At 34.6% G+C, this 19,682-nt stretch overlaps 1 long non-coding RNA gene across 2 annotated transcripts in view; it reads left to right on the top strand.

The window, feature by feature from the left end:
- The window catches only part of LOC137037506 (uncharacterized), a 30,179-nt gene extending 10,872 nt beyond the window's left edge, over positions 1-19,307 (top strand). The window contains exons 2-3 of one of the 2 annotated variants that reach the window (XR_010897286.1): positions 15,362-15,388; positions 18,633-19,307. This is a non-coding gene — a long non-coding RNA (uncharacterized lncRNA). Of the gene's footprint in view, positions 1-15,361; positions 15,389-18,586 lie in introns of both variants that reach the window. The other variant, XR_010897285.1, reaches the window with a different exon arrangement.
- Positions 19,308-19,682: the final 375 nt, after the last annotated feature.

The raw sequence follows: 19,682 nt of genomic DNA, 5'->3' as shown, positions 1-19,682 counted from the left end.
GCGGGTATAACACGGTGACGATAGAGAAGCGATGGCAAGCACGACCGTCAATCCAATTCCTTTTAACCTCTCGACGATGCTGAATGACTTCTTTGTGGGTGTAAATATCACTCACTTTCATGAGTTTTTTTTGCACAACCTCTGCAAAAATCGCTCAATGTCATTGTTGCTTCTGCAAACCGCTGATCAATGCTACAAACCAATAGAGGGTATGCACGTGACGTCACCGTCGACCATTTCAACTGCGGTCACACCCGCTAAATGACACAAAGACTGAGTGGCAGCATTGGTTTTCAGCGTGAATGCTGCGAAAAACACACAAAACACATCCAAAACGGGAAAGAGCTTTGTGATTGACTGAACAAATAGCTTTGACACAAAACCTGAGGTATATATTTAAAGATTGCCGAAAATTTGGCAGCAAATGTATAGCTGCAATTCACAGAAACAACTCGACTCCAGCAGAGAAACATTATCATATTAACAGTAATCATTTTGTGTCAAATTGTTGGATTTTGAGGTAAAATCATTCCATATATATTGTATTGTTATATATTATGTTGACAAATCATAAATTAAATATTTTCCATCTTATATTCTGCATCATTGGGTGTTTTTAAATAAACACTGACAAAAACTATACTATAAAACTATATATTTTAGGGCTGGACGATATATATAACATTGATATAAGTGATTACTCGGATTTAAACCTACCTATATTGTAGTTATATAAAATATTCACAATCAGATTTGCTTTATGTATTTCCCCAGCATCGTCAGGAAACACGACTCCAGGCTGCATGTCAATATCCATGGATTAGGTTTATTTGACAAGCTGTAAGAAACACTTTCGAGTCCAACCTTTAGTGTAATTCATTACATTTTACTCGCGTTTTCGCAGTTTCCCCTATTAAATCCAGTCACACAGCAGGTTCTTTTGCCACTCAGTCCAGCTGAGGGAGCGCGTTCCGATGGGAAAGTAATGTCGATGCATACCCTCAATACAAACTAAACCTGTCTGGAGTTTTTGCATCGCTCTGCAAAGTACGTCACCCGGATCGTTGATCTGATTGGTTGAAGGACTATCCAATTGCGTGAATAATGCTCGTTGATCATGCCTCTTGTGCAGTAGAAAATACATACAGACTCCCCAGACCAATGTTCAATTTTAAATTGAGCTTGGTCTGGTGATAGCCAGACAATAGATTACATTTTTTAAACCATATAGAAGAATTGATTTAAAAATGTTTAGTATATTATTTTTTTTTTATTTGATCTTTTTAATTAAATAAATCATTAATGTTCGGGATCGGGAAAGGTCCACGAGCTGGGACTCGAACTTGAGAGGCTCGAAGCGCAACTGCGCTATATGTTGGTGCGCTGCCCACTAGGCTATTGGCGCTGATGAGTGTATAATTTTAATATTTTGTTTAATTATTATTCTCCAGAATCACCAGAGTGAATTATTTGGCTGCTCTTCTTACTGTAGTGTGTCCGATCAGACACAGAAGGAACCGTCTGACCCCCCATAAACATTATTACCTCCACCACTAGTGGGCGCTGAAGGCCAGTGGATAACTGTCACGTGACAGGACTGACGCCATCAGAGATGTGTCGCTCACAAGGACAGTTAGGCTGCTTTCCCTAAACAAATAAGCTTCTTCTGCCTCTCTCACTCGTTTTCATGCATCTGGAGTCGTCTATCTTGAAGTGAAGGAGCTGATAGGAGGTTGAAAGTGTATGTCAGGAAGGTTAAGAATGAAAGAAGCCGTGTGTGTGTGTCAGTCAGTTAAGCGGCTTTGGGTCAGGAATTCTCAGCTCATTGCAGGTTTCATGAAAGAAATTCTGAGCTGTTTTGACGTTACATGAAAGAGGAGACGCTCGTACGACCTTGAGTACGTGAATCAGTCTTGTCTGTCTCACAAGACCTACCAAGGCCAAATCAGATAAATGACTGTCTGTGCCTGTCTGGGGTCTAAGAGAGAATCGAGGGAAACACGGCTCATTATAGTCATGCAGGCTAATGTTAATGAACAAGACATTATAGTGATGATAAAGCAGGTGAGGAATGTAGTTGTCCATCTTTTCCAAAGCCAAAATGAGTATTTCTTCTGTTTCTTTTCACCAAGTCCGTCTGATTCTACCATTACAACTGAATAATATTCTGAATCAGTTTCAAGAGCACCACAAATACAACCTATAAAAATAAGATCCATGAGTTTGGTTCCCTCTCCTGCAGGTTGTAGCAGCACATGGATTGAAAACAAATGTAAAACATCAGTACGCTCCCATTTCCCCCTCTTTCTCTCCGTCTGGGTGTCTTTTGATATTCTGACATCTGTCATCAAGATGAGCCTTTACTCAGATTAGATCCACTCACTGAAGACTCATCAAAACCATGTCGTACGAAAGTCATCAGGAGCAGAAACTGTGTTTCACAGCTGCTACGGGTGCTTTATCAGCTCCACAGGAAACTACTACATTCACGGCTCTGAACATCCTGCCTGCACTTTCGTTGTGAAGCAATTTAATCATCCGCTACCCTCGCCAACACAATTTGATCAGAATCTTTCAATCCACTGCAGAATGATTGATGTACAAGTACAACATATCAGCATTATCCAGCATTACTCATCCACGATAACAAGATAAAATATCATCTGACAGATTATGATATACTGTAATATGTCCAAATAGTTAATAACAGTCACCCCAGGGGCGACTGAAGAGATTTTCTGAAAATCATAAAGCAGATTGTGTTTTATCAAACTTTAACTGAAGACACTGTATGAACAAATAACATTAAACATACACTTATTTTTCTTTTAATTGTCATTTATTTTTCGCTGGAAATGTACTGCAAAAATGTATTTTTTATTATATATATTTTAAATAGACATGCAAAAATTATTATGCTTATCCAGTGAAATACATATTTTACATATTTAAAATTGTTTTATTTCAATTTAAAATTTAAAAAATTCATAAATTCCAGTAAAATTGAAATAAAAAAACAGTAAAAATTCATAATTTTATTTTGTATATATGTGACCCGTCACGGAAACCAGGGACACAAGTCGGCAGCACAACTTTCGAGCAAAATGAGAAAGAAGCATTTTTTTCAAAATTGGTGATTTTCGTTTTTTTGCAGAATCTGTTAGTTGAGATCATGAAGAAGCCTTTCCGTGTTTGAGATAGCAGTATTGGTATATTTAAAAGCGTACATTTTGAGGTTGAAATCGGCTTGTTTTTCAGAGATTCTAACACGCAGTAGGGGCGTGTCATGTCTGTGTGTATTTCCATACTGGGAAGCGTGGCTACTTATTATGCAGCGCTCTGGCCGGCTCTACCTGATATCAAAATTCAATGAAGAACCGTGGCCGTTACACCGAAAATGTTTTGAAGTACTTCTTCGACATGCCGGATGCTTATGAACAAGCGCTCACTGATTCTGAAGACGATCTGAGCGACGATGAAAGCGGCATAATAAGACATTACCTCTCTGGAGTCGGGTAACGCGCCGGCGCATTTTGCAGGATTTTTTTCACATTGCAGCAAAACAGACTTAAAATACTCCGTCATTTTTGGTCATAGAGACATAAGTAATATATCAATTGAAACTATAGAATGTCTTCTTTTATTTGTGTACACTCAGAGTAAAAACAAAATGTTGTGCTTTTTGTAAAATAAAGAAAACGAACATGATGCGTGATCTCTCGTCTCCCTCTGAACGAAGTCCAATCTGATAGTTCTCAGAAAATGAACCGAAACTTAGTGAATACTAATCATAAAAAAATTATACTTGTGTCTGAAAAAACGTTGAAATGTCAGGTTTAAAATCGTGTAAGTCAAATCGAAAACAAACATTCTGTGTTTATGTAATCTGTATGAAAAAGAGCCATGTCAGAAGTCTGTGATTCAGCTCATTATCCGCTAATGCGGCCACGCCCACGGAGGGAGCGCTATTCAGACGCAAATTCAGTCAATACATGCATTCATCGTCTCAATCGTGTATTTATTGTCTTGAAAAGTGTTTTGAATAGCCATAGTTAGCGATCTCTGGCCTCTGTTAGTCCAGTTAGTTCCTGGATTGCCTATTCTTCTTTAACAGGCTTCTCAGGTGAGAAAATTTCATTTCATGATTATAGTGACCAAAATGATCACGGTTATCACAGAATCCTGTTCAAAAAGTAAATTCACCAAGTTTCATGTGGAAAACCAGCAAATAACAAATAAAATTAGCATCAATATGTACTTTTTCTTTACATAAACATTAAAATAATAACATTAAAAATGATGGGCAGATTTTAAAGGAGTGTCTTACAACAATCTACAATGCACAAGTTCAAATAGAGTTTTGACAAAAAAGTCACATATTTCAGCCTCTAAATCATTTTTATAAAAGTCAAAAAAGATAAATTACTGACATTTATAATGCACATTAACCTTTACTATTAATAGTATGCGGTCCATGCAGCTTTACAGGGGGTATGGTTTATCTAAATGAGATGTAAATGAGCCCCATTGTCACTCCCAGCAGGTGAGAACAGGTGAGAACTGCAACTTTAGAGGCATTTTTCTCCCTATAGAGCTTTCTTGAGTGCCTACCTTCAAATGGCCACAACTTCTCCAAACATTATCAGATTTCCATGTGTCACACATCGTTGGAAAGCTTGGAGACTACACTTTCAGAATCTGTGAATGCCCCAGAACCGACTTGTGTCCCTACTTTCCGTGACTGGTCACATATGTGTCAACGTTAATGCGTTAACACATGCATTTAATTCAAAATTTGACGCATTTAACGCGAAAAAATAATTACTGAAGCATGAGAAATTGCATCATGCCGATTAAATTTGCATCACGCAGTTTGATGATCTTAAAGTCCATGCTGATTATATCAGAGATGGCAGAGAGAATTATTCATTCCAGTGTCTGTTTCACTATAAAACACAAACTCTCTGTCATATTGTGTCATTGTATCAGAAGAGCGCGCGCCCTCCCGCATCGTGCTGCTCCTGTCTGAATGGAACGTCGAAACATCCCACCGCTGTATGGCCAGATGATGTTTCTTGGCTGGATAAAGCAAACCAGCTTCTTGCTATGAAAGTTTTTATGGATGAGGATTGCAATCAAAGAAAAAGACGATTGCGGTGACATACAGAAGCATGCATGAATCTGTTATATTGATGTGCAAACAAATCATGTATGAACGGTCACGACGCACTGATCGCACATTGTATTTATGCACAGACACGTTTCAGTACATTCACGTTTTTTTCACACACATTCAGGATAATGTTTGGCTTTGTCCTGTGTATGTTGCTGTGTACTCAGGTCAAGGCGGTTGGTTTAGATTTTTTTGGCATCTCCATGTGGTCCTGTTCAGTATCGCAACTTGACTTGTCTAAAATGTAAACAAGCTCTTTGCTGTTGCACATATATACACTGTGAATTCTGAAATGTTTTTTTAAATTTTTTTTTTTATGTGATTTTTTAAAAAAAAATAAAAATTATGGGTGCTTTGGTGTAGCCTGCATAAATGTATGATTTATATGAAGTCATATCTTTTGGTTATTTGGTGTCCTTTTTTGGAAATACATCTAAATTTACCTTGAAAAAAGCTGAAAAATATATATATATTTTTTGAAAATCCCACTTCAATCTGATAGTTTACTTTGCTGGATATAGGCAATAATGGCAAAATGGACATGTTAAACAAGATAAATGGTGTATGCTTAATTTTCACAATAAGCCCACATATATATATATAAAATTAAATTTCATAATTTTTTGGGATAATTTAAAATGTAAAAAAAATCATAAATTCCAGTAAAATTAAAATTAGAAAAAACAGTTATATATCTTATTTATATACAATTATATATATATGATTTTTTAAATTATTTATTTTAGTGGAAATTTTTATGAATTCCAGTAAAATGTGTGTGTGTGTGTGTGTATATATATATATATATATATATATATATATATATATATATATATATATAATTACTAAATTATAATTTTTTTACTGATGTCAGTGACATTTAACCTGGTGCATGTAAAGATGCTGTTTTTGAACTAAACCCAAGTGCAAAATGTGTCTGTAAGGGTGTTTTTTTTTTTTAGTATTTTTTTGTCCTTTTTGAAGCTTGACTATTCAAATTCACCTGCTTTTGTTGGATTTCATTTTGGGTTTCAAGAAAGACGTACAATATGCAGAAAATCATGACAGATTTTTTGAGTCAACTGTCCCTTTAATGAACGAGCTTCAGAAAGTTCATGAAGCCCCCTGCGTTTGTGTGTGTGAAAGCGGAGAAAATTCACCACAGCGTTTCATCTGTAGCTGCAGTCTGCTTTGCTTTACTCTTTTTTTTTTTTTTTTTTTCTCCGTTGTCTCAGGGGATGGAGGGGGGTGGAGATGTGCTGATCTCACCGTTACCGTCGGTTACCAGATCTACGTTCCTCTCTCTCTCTCTTTCCCTCCCCCTCCAGCTCTCTCCTCTCATCTTTTCTCTTGAGCTCAGAGTGAGAGACAAAGACCCCCCCGCCCCCTCGGAGGCCGTCCGTACTGCACACGCTCAGACCGGCAACGCTCCTCTGCATGCACCATTGAGTTTTTCTTGCAGTGCTACTATGACTGTGTGCCGGACCACTGCATTTTTTACCTAGCGCGTATGTGTGTGTGTGTGTGTGTGTGTGTGAAAGTATATTTTACGGATACTACAAAACGCTGGTGGTGGATTAGGATTCCTCGTCTTTAATGGAAGGATTGTACCACGGTAAGAGATTTTCCTGCTGTTCAGTGCAGCCACATCTGAATGTGTGTGTGTGTGTGTGTGTGTGTGCAGGAGTGACAGAGAGAGAGGCTTCCGTTTCCACACACTGTAACGAGTTCTGCTCGTGCTTCAATGGGAAAATTGAATTTACAAAGATTTGTGTTTGAATATTTGCAGCAGAAGGAAAACAGTGCATGTTTAGACTGCAGTGTTACAATACTTTTACTAAAATACACACAGAGTTGATCATTTGAGCTCATCATGATGTACAGAATAGTGATAGAAACATGATGAGAAGTGCATATATGATATTTATGGTTATTAAACAGAAGTGCCATCTTATATGAATAGCCAATATTCATTTGCAATAAAAATGTTTTACTCAAAATGGCCTAATCAAACTGAAAGTGTCAAATTCATATTTCAGCCAATAATAATATGGGCACATGATGTATATTGTGGATCTCTAGTTGCTTTTGCTTATTTTGGGATGCACCGATATAGAAATGTTTCCTGGTGCAGATTATTGACCAATACCAATAACTAGTTTTTATTTATTTATTTATTTATTTATTTATTTATTTATTTATTTATTTTAATGGCTGATAACTGATGTGATTGCCAATATTATAAATCTATGCACTCTTGCATATTTGTATGTATTTATTTACTTAATTATTTACTTGGTGTTTAATTATTCTCACCTAAATCTGTTTTAAAATGATAAACACTTAAAGTTGACATTGAAACAATAAAATTTAAAGATGGATAATAATTTTGTAATCTAGCATAGAAAAAGAGTTTACTGTTTGAATTTGAAAAAAATATTATTTGCTTCTGATATCGGCCTTATTAAACTGGTACTGATGTGATCACTGATATATTATGCATCACTTATTATTGTCTGACTTTGATCATAAGCGTAAATTTAACTGTATGTAATGCAGAACCGCTAAGAGTTCTGCATGTCTGTATGTCATAGAAGAATAATATTACATTACATAAACAGCTCGATTATTAAAGCTAGTTGACATTTAACACTGGTTTAGGTATTTGCACCCTTCTGAAGTATTAATTCTTCTGTAAAATGATCTGTTGCGGTGTTATTTTACATCAGGAAGCCTGCATGAATGCACATGTTTGGGAACTGTAACAGCAAAATATAGGTTGGATATGCATATAATTAATGATAAGTATCTTTTGTAACTGTCTGGAGTTGTTGTGGTTGTTGGCATAGTGATATTAAGGTCAAATGCAGATTGATATTTGTGTGGCTATTGCTTTTATTCATGTGTGTTTGTACATGCGCTGAACTCCATGACCTGATATTTGGATTACTTTTGACTGAGTGCTTTCCTGTGCTTGGAAGTGTGCCGCGTGTGTGTGTGTGTGAGGTCATGAATGCTGGCCTGAGTGTGTTTGGCAGGTGTTACAGCCTGTAGGGTGTGTGTGTGTGTGTGTGTGTGCACACTTGTTTTGCCCTGGGCCCTTAAATGAGGCGTGTTCCTCTCACCCCTCACAGTGACCACACAATCACAGCGAGTTACAGGGAGGAAAGAGCTGTGTGTGTGTGTGTGTGTGTGTCCATCATTTGCAAACTCAGTTGAGTTAAGTTCACTCATGTGCAACAGTGAGACGCCACTATTATCTGTCCTTTTGTGTCCATCTGCAACTATGAAAGTCATAATACTGCTGAATTTACTATCATTTTACATCATTTAAGCTCTTTTCCGAAACCCAGTGAGCTGCCTTACTAGACAGCCTTATGAGCCATCATACATTCACTCTCGTTCCAAAAGGTTTCATAACCTCATTTAGCTCATTTTTATTAAGCAACACATGAATGCACTGAACAGTGACAAATTCCACTGAAACGATTTCAAGATGAGAGAAATGCTGATTCATAAAAAAAATTTCATTTAAAACATTGAAAAGTATGAATTTCAAATTAAATTAATAAAGAAAAACAAAAAACTATTTTCCAAATATTTCCCTGCATGTGCTAGTTTGTATTTATATATATATATATATTATTATTTCTTGATTATGTACGTCTCATTCTTTTTAGCACATTTCATGTAGTGTGATCCATTTTAGGATGAATGAGATGATACAATCCTTTTGACAGACTTGATTTTGGGAAATTAGTTGCCTGGAGTAAAATAATTATTATTTTAAATTATTTTTTGTACTTTTTTGATTTTGTTTTAATGTATTATTATTGTATTATTATTTTATTACTATTTTGTTTTTAATTATTTTTATTTAATTAATTAATTAATTTATTTAACATTTTTGTACTTTTCAATTTCATTAGTTTTATTTTTTGCCTGTGCAAAACCCACCACCACAGTTGATGTTAAATAATATATATATATATATATATATATATTATACTTTTTATTGTATTGTTATATAACTTTATTTTTTTATTTTATTTTATATTTTTATTTATTTGTTTATACATTTTACAAAACTCACCACCACAATTTGTGGTTATATAGATTGCATCAAATGTTGATTATTGTTATATATTGTTAAGAACATCATTAATAATAGTGTTCTTAATATTAATAAATAATTAATTATAACCCCCCCCCCCCCCCCCAGTACTATTAAAAAAATCCAATATTAAACTCCTGAAAAAAGTTAGGCAATTTTTCTGAAGTTTCTGCTCTGTCTCACTCTCTCTCCTTGACCTTGTATGATTTCTGCTGCATCAGCTCCTGGCTGCTCTCTGTCACGCTGAGGAGTATGGGAAAGCAACCCCCACTGGTGCCACAGTGCATTATGGGTAGAAAGAGCAGAGCTGGTTGGATGTCTGACCCTCAGAGCCCTTCACAGATATCATCTTAGATATGGTGCTTCAGTGCTTCCCACAGGTTTGAAATATACTTGCGGTTGTAGCCGGGTGAAAAATCCTCCTATTACCCACGCCACAAAAATGGTCTACTACATTTGACAAACAAATAATGTGTGATTTTTTTTTTTTTTTTTTTTTTTTTTTTACAGTATTTTTATTTACTGAAATTGTTTAATTACATAGCATACTATTACATTTATTTACATACTAATATTATGCATTATTATGCATTGTAAATTATGCAAAATTACAGCATTAAAATGGTTTTCCTTTTTCCTATGTTCTCCTTGTTGTCATATAGTGTCTCTCTCAGTGAATGGGACACAGATTTTACTAGTAAAATGTATAAAATGAATAATATATGTGTCAAATAATGTTCTTAGTCCTTTCTTCCTGTGGAGGAGACTACAATAATTTACTATGAATTAAATGGAAATCAAATTAAATACAATTTGCTTGTAGAACGCGGCACAGCGCCGCCTTGTGACTTTGCAAAATGCAGCGCCCGTGGGAATGTCAGCGGGAGTAAACAGTTTTGACACACACATAACGAGCGGGTACGAAACAACTAGTTAATCGATTGCGTATGGTTTCATTATCTTGCGTGGATATAAAAGTATAAGAGGATAAAAATAATAAAAGCAAAAATGTGTCTCCAAATATACTTGGGCGGTCGTTATTATACGTGGGCGGCCCGCCCAAGTAAAGTCTATGTGTGGGAAGCACTGTGCTTCATTTGAAGGATCATCTTCAAAGCTGAATGCATGTCCACCTAATGCTGAAGGACTTCGAGGTGATCTGTAATACAGGAAAGAGTAAATCAGGTGATTGTGAGTGAAATGAACCTAAAGCTTTCAGACAGTCGGGCGTCTTCAGGATTATTAGGGATTCAGAGTCCATCCACAACATTCACTGACCGTCAAGCTTGTTGCAGCAACATTAAATGAGCAGATTTTTGATAGTTATCGGTGGATTGTTGTGCATGTAAACTGATATGTCACCCAACATTTTGTCCTTGGTCAGCATACGTGCTCTGACCGCTTGGATACAGTACAGAGAGACGCACAGGTTTACTTTCACATTGCCGTGGATGACATCCTTCATCCTTCCATCTTCACTCCGTCATTCTGTCGCTCAGTAATTACGGCTGTGAGACAATGCCGTCGTCTGTCCTCTGTAGCAGAACCTCTCGCTGCGGTCGGGTTTGAAGGTAAATAAATCACAGCTGGGGCGGTTTCGCTATGTTAGGATACAGATGGTTGGGTATTATTTATAGATCCTCAAGGGTAAGTGCAGTTTAATAAGGTTCTACTGAGATTTGAATGCAGGATCTCATGTTTATTAGCCAGGTGCTTTTTCTAGTTTTTAAGTTTTGTGCTTATAATAAGTGAAAAGTACTTTTGATAAACCTCTTTAAAATGGTTTTGACCTAGAAAAGGCGTTTTATTCTGTGGAAATCAGTTATTTGTACATTGACGTTCAAAAGTTTGCAGTCGGCAAGATTTTTTAAAGGGGTCTTTGATTATGATTTCACTTTTTGAATTGTAGTTAGTGTGTAATGTTGCTGTTTGAGCATAAACAACATCTGTAAAGTTACAACGCTCAAAGTTCAATGCAAAGGAGATATTTTCTTTTACAGAAATCACTACAATAAGGACTACAACAAACAGCTGGTAGGGACTACAACAAGCTTCTTCCTGAGTTGGTGACATCACTAACCCTAAAATTTGCATAGACCCCGCCACCGAGAACACTCAACAAAGGGGGCGGGGCCATGTTGGGCTGCTTTAGAGAAGAGGAAGAGTTGTTGTAGTAGAGTGTTGTTGACATGCCGTCATTTTACTCCAGACTGCTTCACAAACGAGGGTCAATTCAACACAAAGATGAACATGACGGCACATGCTAGTGGATGAGTTGAATCAACTCCACAGCAACTACATCAATTTATCCACTAACCATTCAGAAACGTCTAAAAGTTGTAACTTCTTCCTGAGTCTCTCCATCAGTGTCGACTCCGGTTTGAACAATGTAAGGCTGAACACCGTTACTGACAATCCTCATTTTGGCTGCGTGAGATTCTCCAGCTTTGTTGTTGTTGAGCTGTTAAAGCTCCGCCCTCTTCTGGAAAGGGGGCGGGGAGCAGCAGCTCATTTGCATTTGAAGGGACACACACAAAAATGGCGTGTTTTTGCTCACACCCAAATAGGGGCAAATTTAACAAGCTATAATAAATGATCTGTGGGGGATTTTGAGCTGAAACTTCACAGACACATTCTGGAGACACCAGAGACTTATATTACTTCTTGTGAAAGGGGCACAATAGGACCCCTTTATTGTTTTTGTCTCTTATGCTCATCAAAAATAGTAAAAACAGTGACATATTATTACAATTTAAAATAATGTAATGTAAAATGTAATTTATTTCTGTGATCAAAGCTAAATTTTCCAGTCCTCAGTGTCACATGATCCTTCAGAAATCATTCTAATATGATGATTTCCTGCTCAAGAAACATTTCTGATACTTTAATGAATGGAAAATTCAAAAGAACTGCATTTATTTGAAATAGAAATCTTTTGTTTCATTATAAATGTCTTTAATGCTACTTTTGATCAATTTAATGCATCCTTGCTGAATAAAAGTATTCATTTCTGAATACTGACCCCAACCTTTTCAATGATAGTTTATGTTCAAATCAGATGCTAATCATCATTTGGTGCCATTTTGGCCAGGACTTTTGCGGTCACTGGAGCATTTTGCCAGCGGACAAGCATCGTTTAATGAAGTTCTGATCCGAATCGGACTGTGATAACGCTGCGGTTGGTTCAGTTTGTGCGTTGTCAGTGCAACTGAGCTGAAACACAGAGCCATTTGTGTTCACTCCTTTCTCACATAACCAGCCGAGCTCAAAGGCTAACAGCTTGATAAGCAGGTGTTTGGGTTTGCGTAGTCTTGCACGTCTTCATTAAGTTGACCTTTACATTGCGTCTTGGTTCGTAATGTGTGACATATGGAGCTGACAGCATCAAAACTTGTGCGTATGAAAGTGTGAACCGTCTATTAAAAATTGCCGGCTGTCTGACCAATGTATATGAAGTGTGGCAGAAGTGTGTTAAAATCACACAAATCCTTTCATCTCTGGACACACGGTCAATAGAGCAGCTACGGGATGCCATTCACATGTAGATTTGATTATCCACTAACAATATTGATTATTTGGAGTGTGTGTATAATTGCTGTCCGCAGAGAGTCATAGAGAAAGGACGCGAGGGAATCCACGAGGTTTGGCGTTTCCGTAGATGAGTCTGTCATCCATTAGGGTCCGATGTCAGAGCTAATAAAGGAGCGTGGAGGCCTGTTCTTGGTTGTTATAGTTCATCCACATCAAAGAAACCCCATAACGGTGGAGTTATTACTGCCAGGGTTTATGGGAGATGTTCAAGGAGCCCATCTGTGAATCTGGTGCCGTGACCCGGATCTCATTCTGGGCCAGCGTACAGCTGATGCCTGTCTCTCTGTCTCTCGTTTCCCTCCATCTGTTCACCTCATTCACACTCTTCATCAACAGCATCGTGACGACAACTTTACACTGAGAGTGTGTGACATCTCTGATGAGTGTAAGTGAGGGAAGGGATTCTCTGACACGTATAGTGGAAAAAAGGATCTGATGGTGTCTAATTAAGCCGTCATAATGAGGAAGTCTGATTGGGCTAATTAATGGGATTAAATTTATATATATATATATATATATATATATATATATATATATATATATATATATATATATATATATATATATACAGCTATGGAAAAAATTAAGAGTATAATATATAATAATGAGTATAATGTACAAGAGTATAATGTATAATATATATATACAGCTATGGAAAAAATTAAGACCACTTAGCATTGAGTTCTGACCTTGGAGTAGTCTCTTAATTTTTTCCATAGCTGTGTGTGTGTATATATATATATATATAATATATATATTATATGTGAAATGCATAAGTAAAATGATTTAAATTACATTATATAATAATAATAATAATATTGTGTGTGTGTGTAATATATATATATATATATATATATATATATATATATATATATATATATATATATATATATATATATATATATATATATATATATATATATATATAATGAGAGAGAGATTATCTCTAATCATACAAGATGTTTATTTTTAAATAAACATGCCTCTAATGCCTCTAAGTCTGTGTAGTTGTATTTTTGTTTGCTCTGTGTTTGATGTTGCGGTTTCTTTCCGCTCTGTGATTTCTCTCTCTCTCTCTCTCTCTCTCTCTCTCTCTGTGTGTGTGTGTGTGTGTGTGTGTGTCGGGTCTGTCCAGTCACACGAGTCAATTCACATGTGTGGTTGTTTGCGTGCGTCTCCAACAGATGTAAACGGTTATCAACTAATGTGGACAAACAGCCTTGTCTTGTGTTACGCTCTGGGAAAAAATGACCCAGTTTTGATGAACCCCCTATGCATCTTTGATTCTGAATCATTTACAGTACTTTTTTTAAGTTGTGCATTTCCTGCTCACTCATTCTATCAATATTTGTTTCATAATTCTTTTAGGGGAAATAAATGCAGAAAAATAACCCTGTTCCGATTCAGTTATATTGGTGTATTGCTATTATTTTTCTTAAAATATTGCATTAATACTTTTGATCCTCCTTACATCTTTTTAAAATGGATTTAAAATAGATCTTGTAGTATGTATTGTATTGAAATGTGACATTTTGCTGACGATGTGAATTAGTGCAGCACTAAAGCAGAACCTTTAACGCAAGATCAGAATTACAAAAAACATGTTGAGTTTATTACTCAGTGTTTATGAGAAACTAGTCATCTGGATGCAATATCTTTAAACAGCCACGGCCCACCACACACACACACACACGCACACACAAATCAGGAGGTGGTGAATCATCTCTGCTTATTGATCTGTTCATGCAGCTGACAGTTGATAAAGCCTTTCCTTGTAACTGAACTCCAGTAAATGGGTCGTTTCCTTCCTGCTCGTGTGTCTCGCTTCAATCTCAGCAGCTTCAGATGTCCTGTCTGTCCTCATGTCCTCACCATTCATCAGACACGTCCTCTTTTAGACATGCTTGTCTTGTATGCAATCAGTTTTATTGCCCCCCAGAAATCTCTTCAATATCTCAGTTATCAGTGTGATCGCATTGACAAATCTTCTGCTTCTCAAATGTTTCTCCTGAGAAAAAAGAACATTAATCTCGCATGTGACTCCTCTAGATTTGACACCAAAGATCTCAGTGTGAACTGATCGAATGATCTGAGCTGTTCCACATCTCTATACTCTTACGATATATTTTATCTCTCCTGAGGATCTTTAATAGAAACATCTGAGACAAAGTTGATTCATAAAGCAACAGAATTAAAAACCAGCTGAGCACATTTAGATTTTGTTTTCTCTCTTCATATTCTCAATGTGTTATGAATATGTGCTGGTTTCTCATGCATGTGTCTCATTTTGCTGGGGGTCTTGGCTGCAGTTTTGTCCCAGATAAGCAGTGTTCTGCACCGCAGACAGGTGGCGCTGTGGATCCTCTGTCCGTCCCCAGAGATTACAGCTGACCTATAAAACCACATGCTCTTCTCAATGTGCTGAGATGACAAAATGAAGTGACCTGACCTGATCTTCCTTCTCTCTTTCTTTCTTTCCACAGACATTTCCAGAATTTCATTTTACACAGGTGAGTGAATTATAATAAACTCTCTCTACATACTTTATTTCAAGCCAAGTAACACAGACTGAATCCTCTGAGATGCGTGAAGTCTACACCATGTGTCTTCAGATGAGGAGACGAGGGCGTTTTGTCTGTTCTGTTGAGCTCATTGTGGTTCATTGAGTCAGAAGAGTTCAAAAACATAATGAAATTAATGGCTATGAATATCTCTTACTGGCATTTTTTAAAATTAAATTTGTGTTGTTCACTGTAAATAATACTTTTCTGTTAACACTTTAACTTGTTAATGCACCACATTTTTATTAACTAACAATAACCTAAATTAATAAATGCTGCAAAATGTATTGCTCATTGTTACTCATCAAGTTACTCATTTTCTTTATCAGTATTTTATTTATTTCTATTTATTTTTTTGTAATTTATACAAATTATAAATATCTAAAAATCCTTAAAACATGATGGCTTCTCTTGACAAGCAAAATTGAATTTAATTTAATTTAACTTTTTTTTTATTATTAAATTTGAATTCAATTTTTTTGTTATACATGTTTATTTTTTACTCTATTGGGAATTAAGCATGATTTTTTTATTTGTTTTCTATAATATATATTTATTGTATTTATTTATTTATTTATGTGCTTTTTTAATGCATGTGAGTGTGTGTATGCGCCCATTGGCATGCACTTGTCTGTGTGTTTCATATTTGGTGTGGCGTTGAGGTTTGGATTCATTAGTTTGGGGTCTCGCTGAGGTTCGTTTGACGTGGTAACGAGAGGAAATGAACCGATGAGTCATTAACGCTTCCTCAGTGTCTCAGCAGCCGGCCGACATTAATATTCATCACTGCGTTCTTCACTGTCCTGCGGGCGCCGTGCGGGACAGACCCGGCCGTCTGGGGCTCTCGGTCTCCGCTGCCATAGAAACGGCAGATTCACATTCACATCACTGACGGAGGCCAGTTCATGCTGCGTCCCCAAATGAACAGTCTCTGTTGTTTTTGACAGTGTTTCACTGCGGGAATCTACTGGATATGGAATATAATTGACGCATGAAGCAGAATGTGTTTAATATGAGGGGCGTAATTGAGTTAAGAGGTCTGGCCTGAGATATTATGTGAGGAATGTTCAGGCTCATATGAAATCTGTTCTCTTGGAAAGTCAAAGCATGTTTTTGGTTAATTTTACTGCATTTTAATCAAGCTTTACTACACTTTACATTTCAAAATCCATTCTGCAGATTTTCAGATGTCAGAGATGAGCATTATTAATTTAGCAGACGTTATGAATACTACAGCACAAGCGATTAATCATAAGCGATCAAAAGTGTTAGACGTGCTGTAATACAGACAGAGTTTGAGAGTTGGCCAGAAAGGATCAATCCAGTACAGAACTGCAAGATTAAATGGTATAGAATTAACGATTGATTTTTGTTGAAGCGAGAGTCTCTGTTAGCATGGCAGAAATGCAGAAGAAGTTTTGTGCTGCTGCAGTATTGATGACGTACAGCACCTGATTTACCAGCAGGTGTCACATTAAAGATGCAATTGTTACAGCCGTTCCTCATTTATGAACATGCTGCGTTTAATTACTCCACAGATGTGCTTTAACGCGTCTGTAGTCTACACAGTGTCTGTGTTGGGAATGCAGTACTAGTGTACTGTTTACTGCATACTGCACACTACTATTATATTTTATTAAAATTTATATTTATTTATTTTTATTTTACACACACACACACACACACACACACACACATGTTTGTTTTTGTGAATTGTGGGGACTTTCCATAGACTTCAATGCATTTTACACTGAACAAACTGTACATTCTATCCCCCTACCCTGCCCCTACCCCTAAACCTAACCCTCACAGGAAACTGTGCAAACTTTTACTTTTTCACAAAAACTCATTCTATATGATTTATAAACCCATTTACATTGTGGGGACCGCTGGCTGGTCCCCACGATGTAGGTGAACTCAGGTTTATATTACATCATGGGGACATTTGGTCCCCACAATGTAATATAAACAAAAGCACACACACACACACACACACACACACACACACACACACACACACGTAATATAAATATATTATGAATTTATTCAATTTTTAGATAACATTTTATATATTTTTTCTAAATTATATATTAGTATAAAATATTTAAATTGTATTTGTTATTTTTTTAATTTAATTGTATTATATTTTATGTAATTAATATATTTATGTATTTTTTATTTTTTCTCTATACATTATATTTTATATAAATTAAATATTAATATAAAAGTAAATAAATATTAATATAAATATATTATAATTTATTTTAGATTTTATATATTATATTTAATATAAACTAAATATATTCATTTAAATATTGCCATTTATTTTTATGTAAATTATATATATATATATATATATATATATATATATATATATATATATATATATATATATATATATATATATATATATATATATATGCAATATATTAAGACTATTTTATATATATATATAATTTTTTAATTTTATTTTTATAAATATATTATATATTATAGTTTTTGTTTATTTTAATTTTTTTTGTTTAATTGTATTATGTAATTGATATATTTATGTATTTTTATTTTATATATATATATATATATATATATATTTATATATATATATATAATATTTTATATAAATTAACTAATATAAATTAAATATTAATATAAATATATTATAATTGTATTTTAGATTTTATGTTTTATATAAATTATATATTAATATAAACATTGTCTAATATATATATATATATATATATATATATAATTTTTATGTAAATTATATATATATATAAAATACAATATATGAAGACTATTTATTTTTTATATAACATTTTAAATTTTTATATATAATGAATTATATATTAGTATAAAATATTTAAATTATATTTGTTTATTTTTCTTATTGTATTATATATATATATACACACACACACACACACACAATTAATTTTCTTATGTTTTATTTATTTATTTATTTATTTAATATAAATTATTAAAATAATATATAGTTAGTATAGTAGTATATATTATTTTTTATTTTTATCATAACAGATGGGAATACCATGGTACTTTTTTCTAAGTGGTGCATCTATACTCTGATGTTTTGTAATCTCTCTTGATAATATATTGTCTGCTTAAGTTTGATTTCTTTGGGATTTTCAGTCACAAAGGAAACACTCAGTGTCCTTTTGTCCCGACCCCTCCTCAGTCCCATACCGGGCATCACACACATATTTCTGCGCTGTGGTCATGTGTGAGTGAAGCGTGCGTCCGAGCGTGGAGTGTGTCTCAGTGCGGCGCTGCGTCCTGCTGGGGGAGTCAGAGCCGGTTTGTAAAGGCTTTTGTCAGGAGCAGCGGGCCGGATGTGAAGGGTTTGTATAGGAAGAGCACCGCACCCCCTCCCTTCCCAGCAGCCCCTTTGTCTAACTCTCTCTCTATTTGGGTTTTTTAAGTAGGGGGTGTAGATCCACAGCACATGTTAGTGCCTGCATGAACGACCGTCACTGGATCAGATTGTGTGTCTTGTCACGGTTAGTGCTGGGTCATTGAACCACCCGTGTGTCTTTTTTGATGTGACATCCAGTTATCATCTTTGAATGACAACACTTCTTTTGCCTTTTTAATCTAGTTTTGTTTAAAAAAATGTCTGAAAATGTTCAGATGTTTTTAGGAAAACTGGATTAAAAGTGGCAGTCGGATTAAATAATGATTGAAATAAGATTGTGGCCGGGATATATGATATGCTTTGTATATACTGCACATTTTAACTTTACTGAGCTTTATAGTTATATTTATACTATTCTTAGTGTACAAACTACAGATGATTGATTGATTAATATAAAATATATAATAGTTTATGTATTTGTTTTTATTTTATTTTTTATAATATATGAATGGTTTATATATATATATATATATATATATATATATATATATATATATATATATATATATATATATATATATATATATATATATATATATATATATATATATAATTAAATATTAATATATACATATAATTAAATATTAATATATTTGTAATAATTTTAATATTTTTATTTTAGATTTTATATATAATATTTTATATGAATATAAAAATATTGTCATTTTATTTTTATGTATAAAATGACAATATATGTATATTAATATTTTTTATTTATGTAAATTATATATAATATACAGTATATTATGACTTTATTTTTTATTCTATATATATTTTATGAATAATATATTAGTATAAAATATTTAAATTTTA

Source organism: Chanodichthys erythropterus, chromosome 15 (genome assembly GCF_024489055.1).
Source record: "Chanodichthys erythropterus isolate Z2021 chromosome 15, ASM2448905v1, whole genome shotgun sequence".
Classification (NCBI taxonomy): Eukaryota; Metazoa; Chordata; class Actinopteri; order Cypriniformes; family Xenocyprididae; genus Chanodichthys; species Chanodichthys erythropterus.
This window is presented reverse-complemented; position numbering and strand designations above follow the sequence as displayed.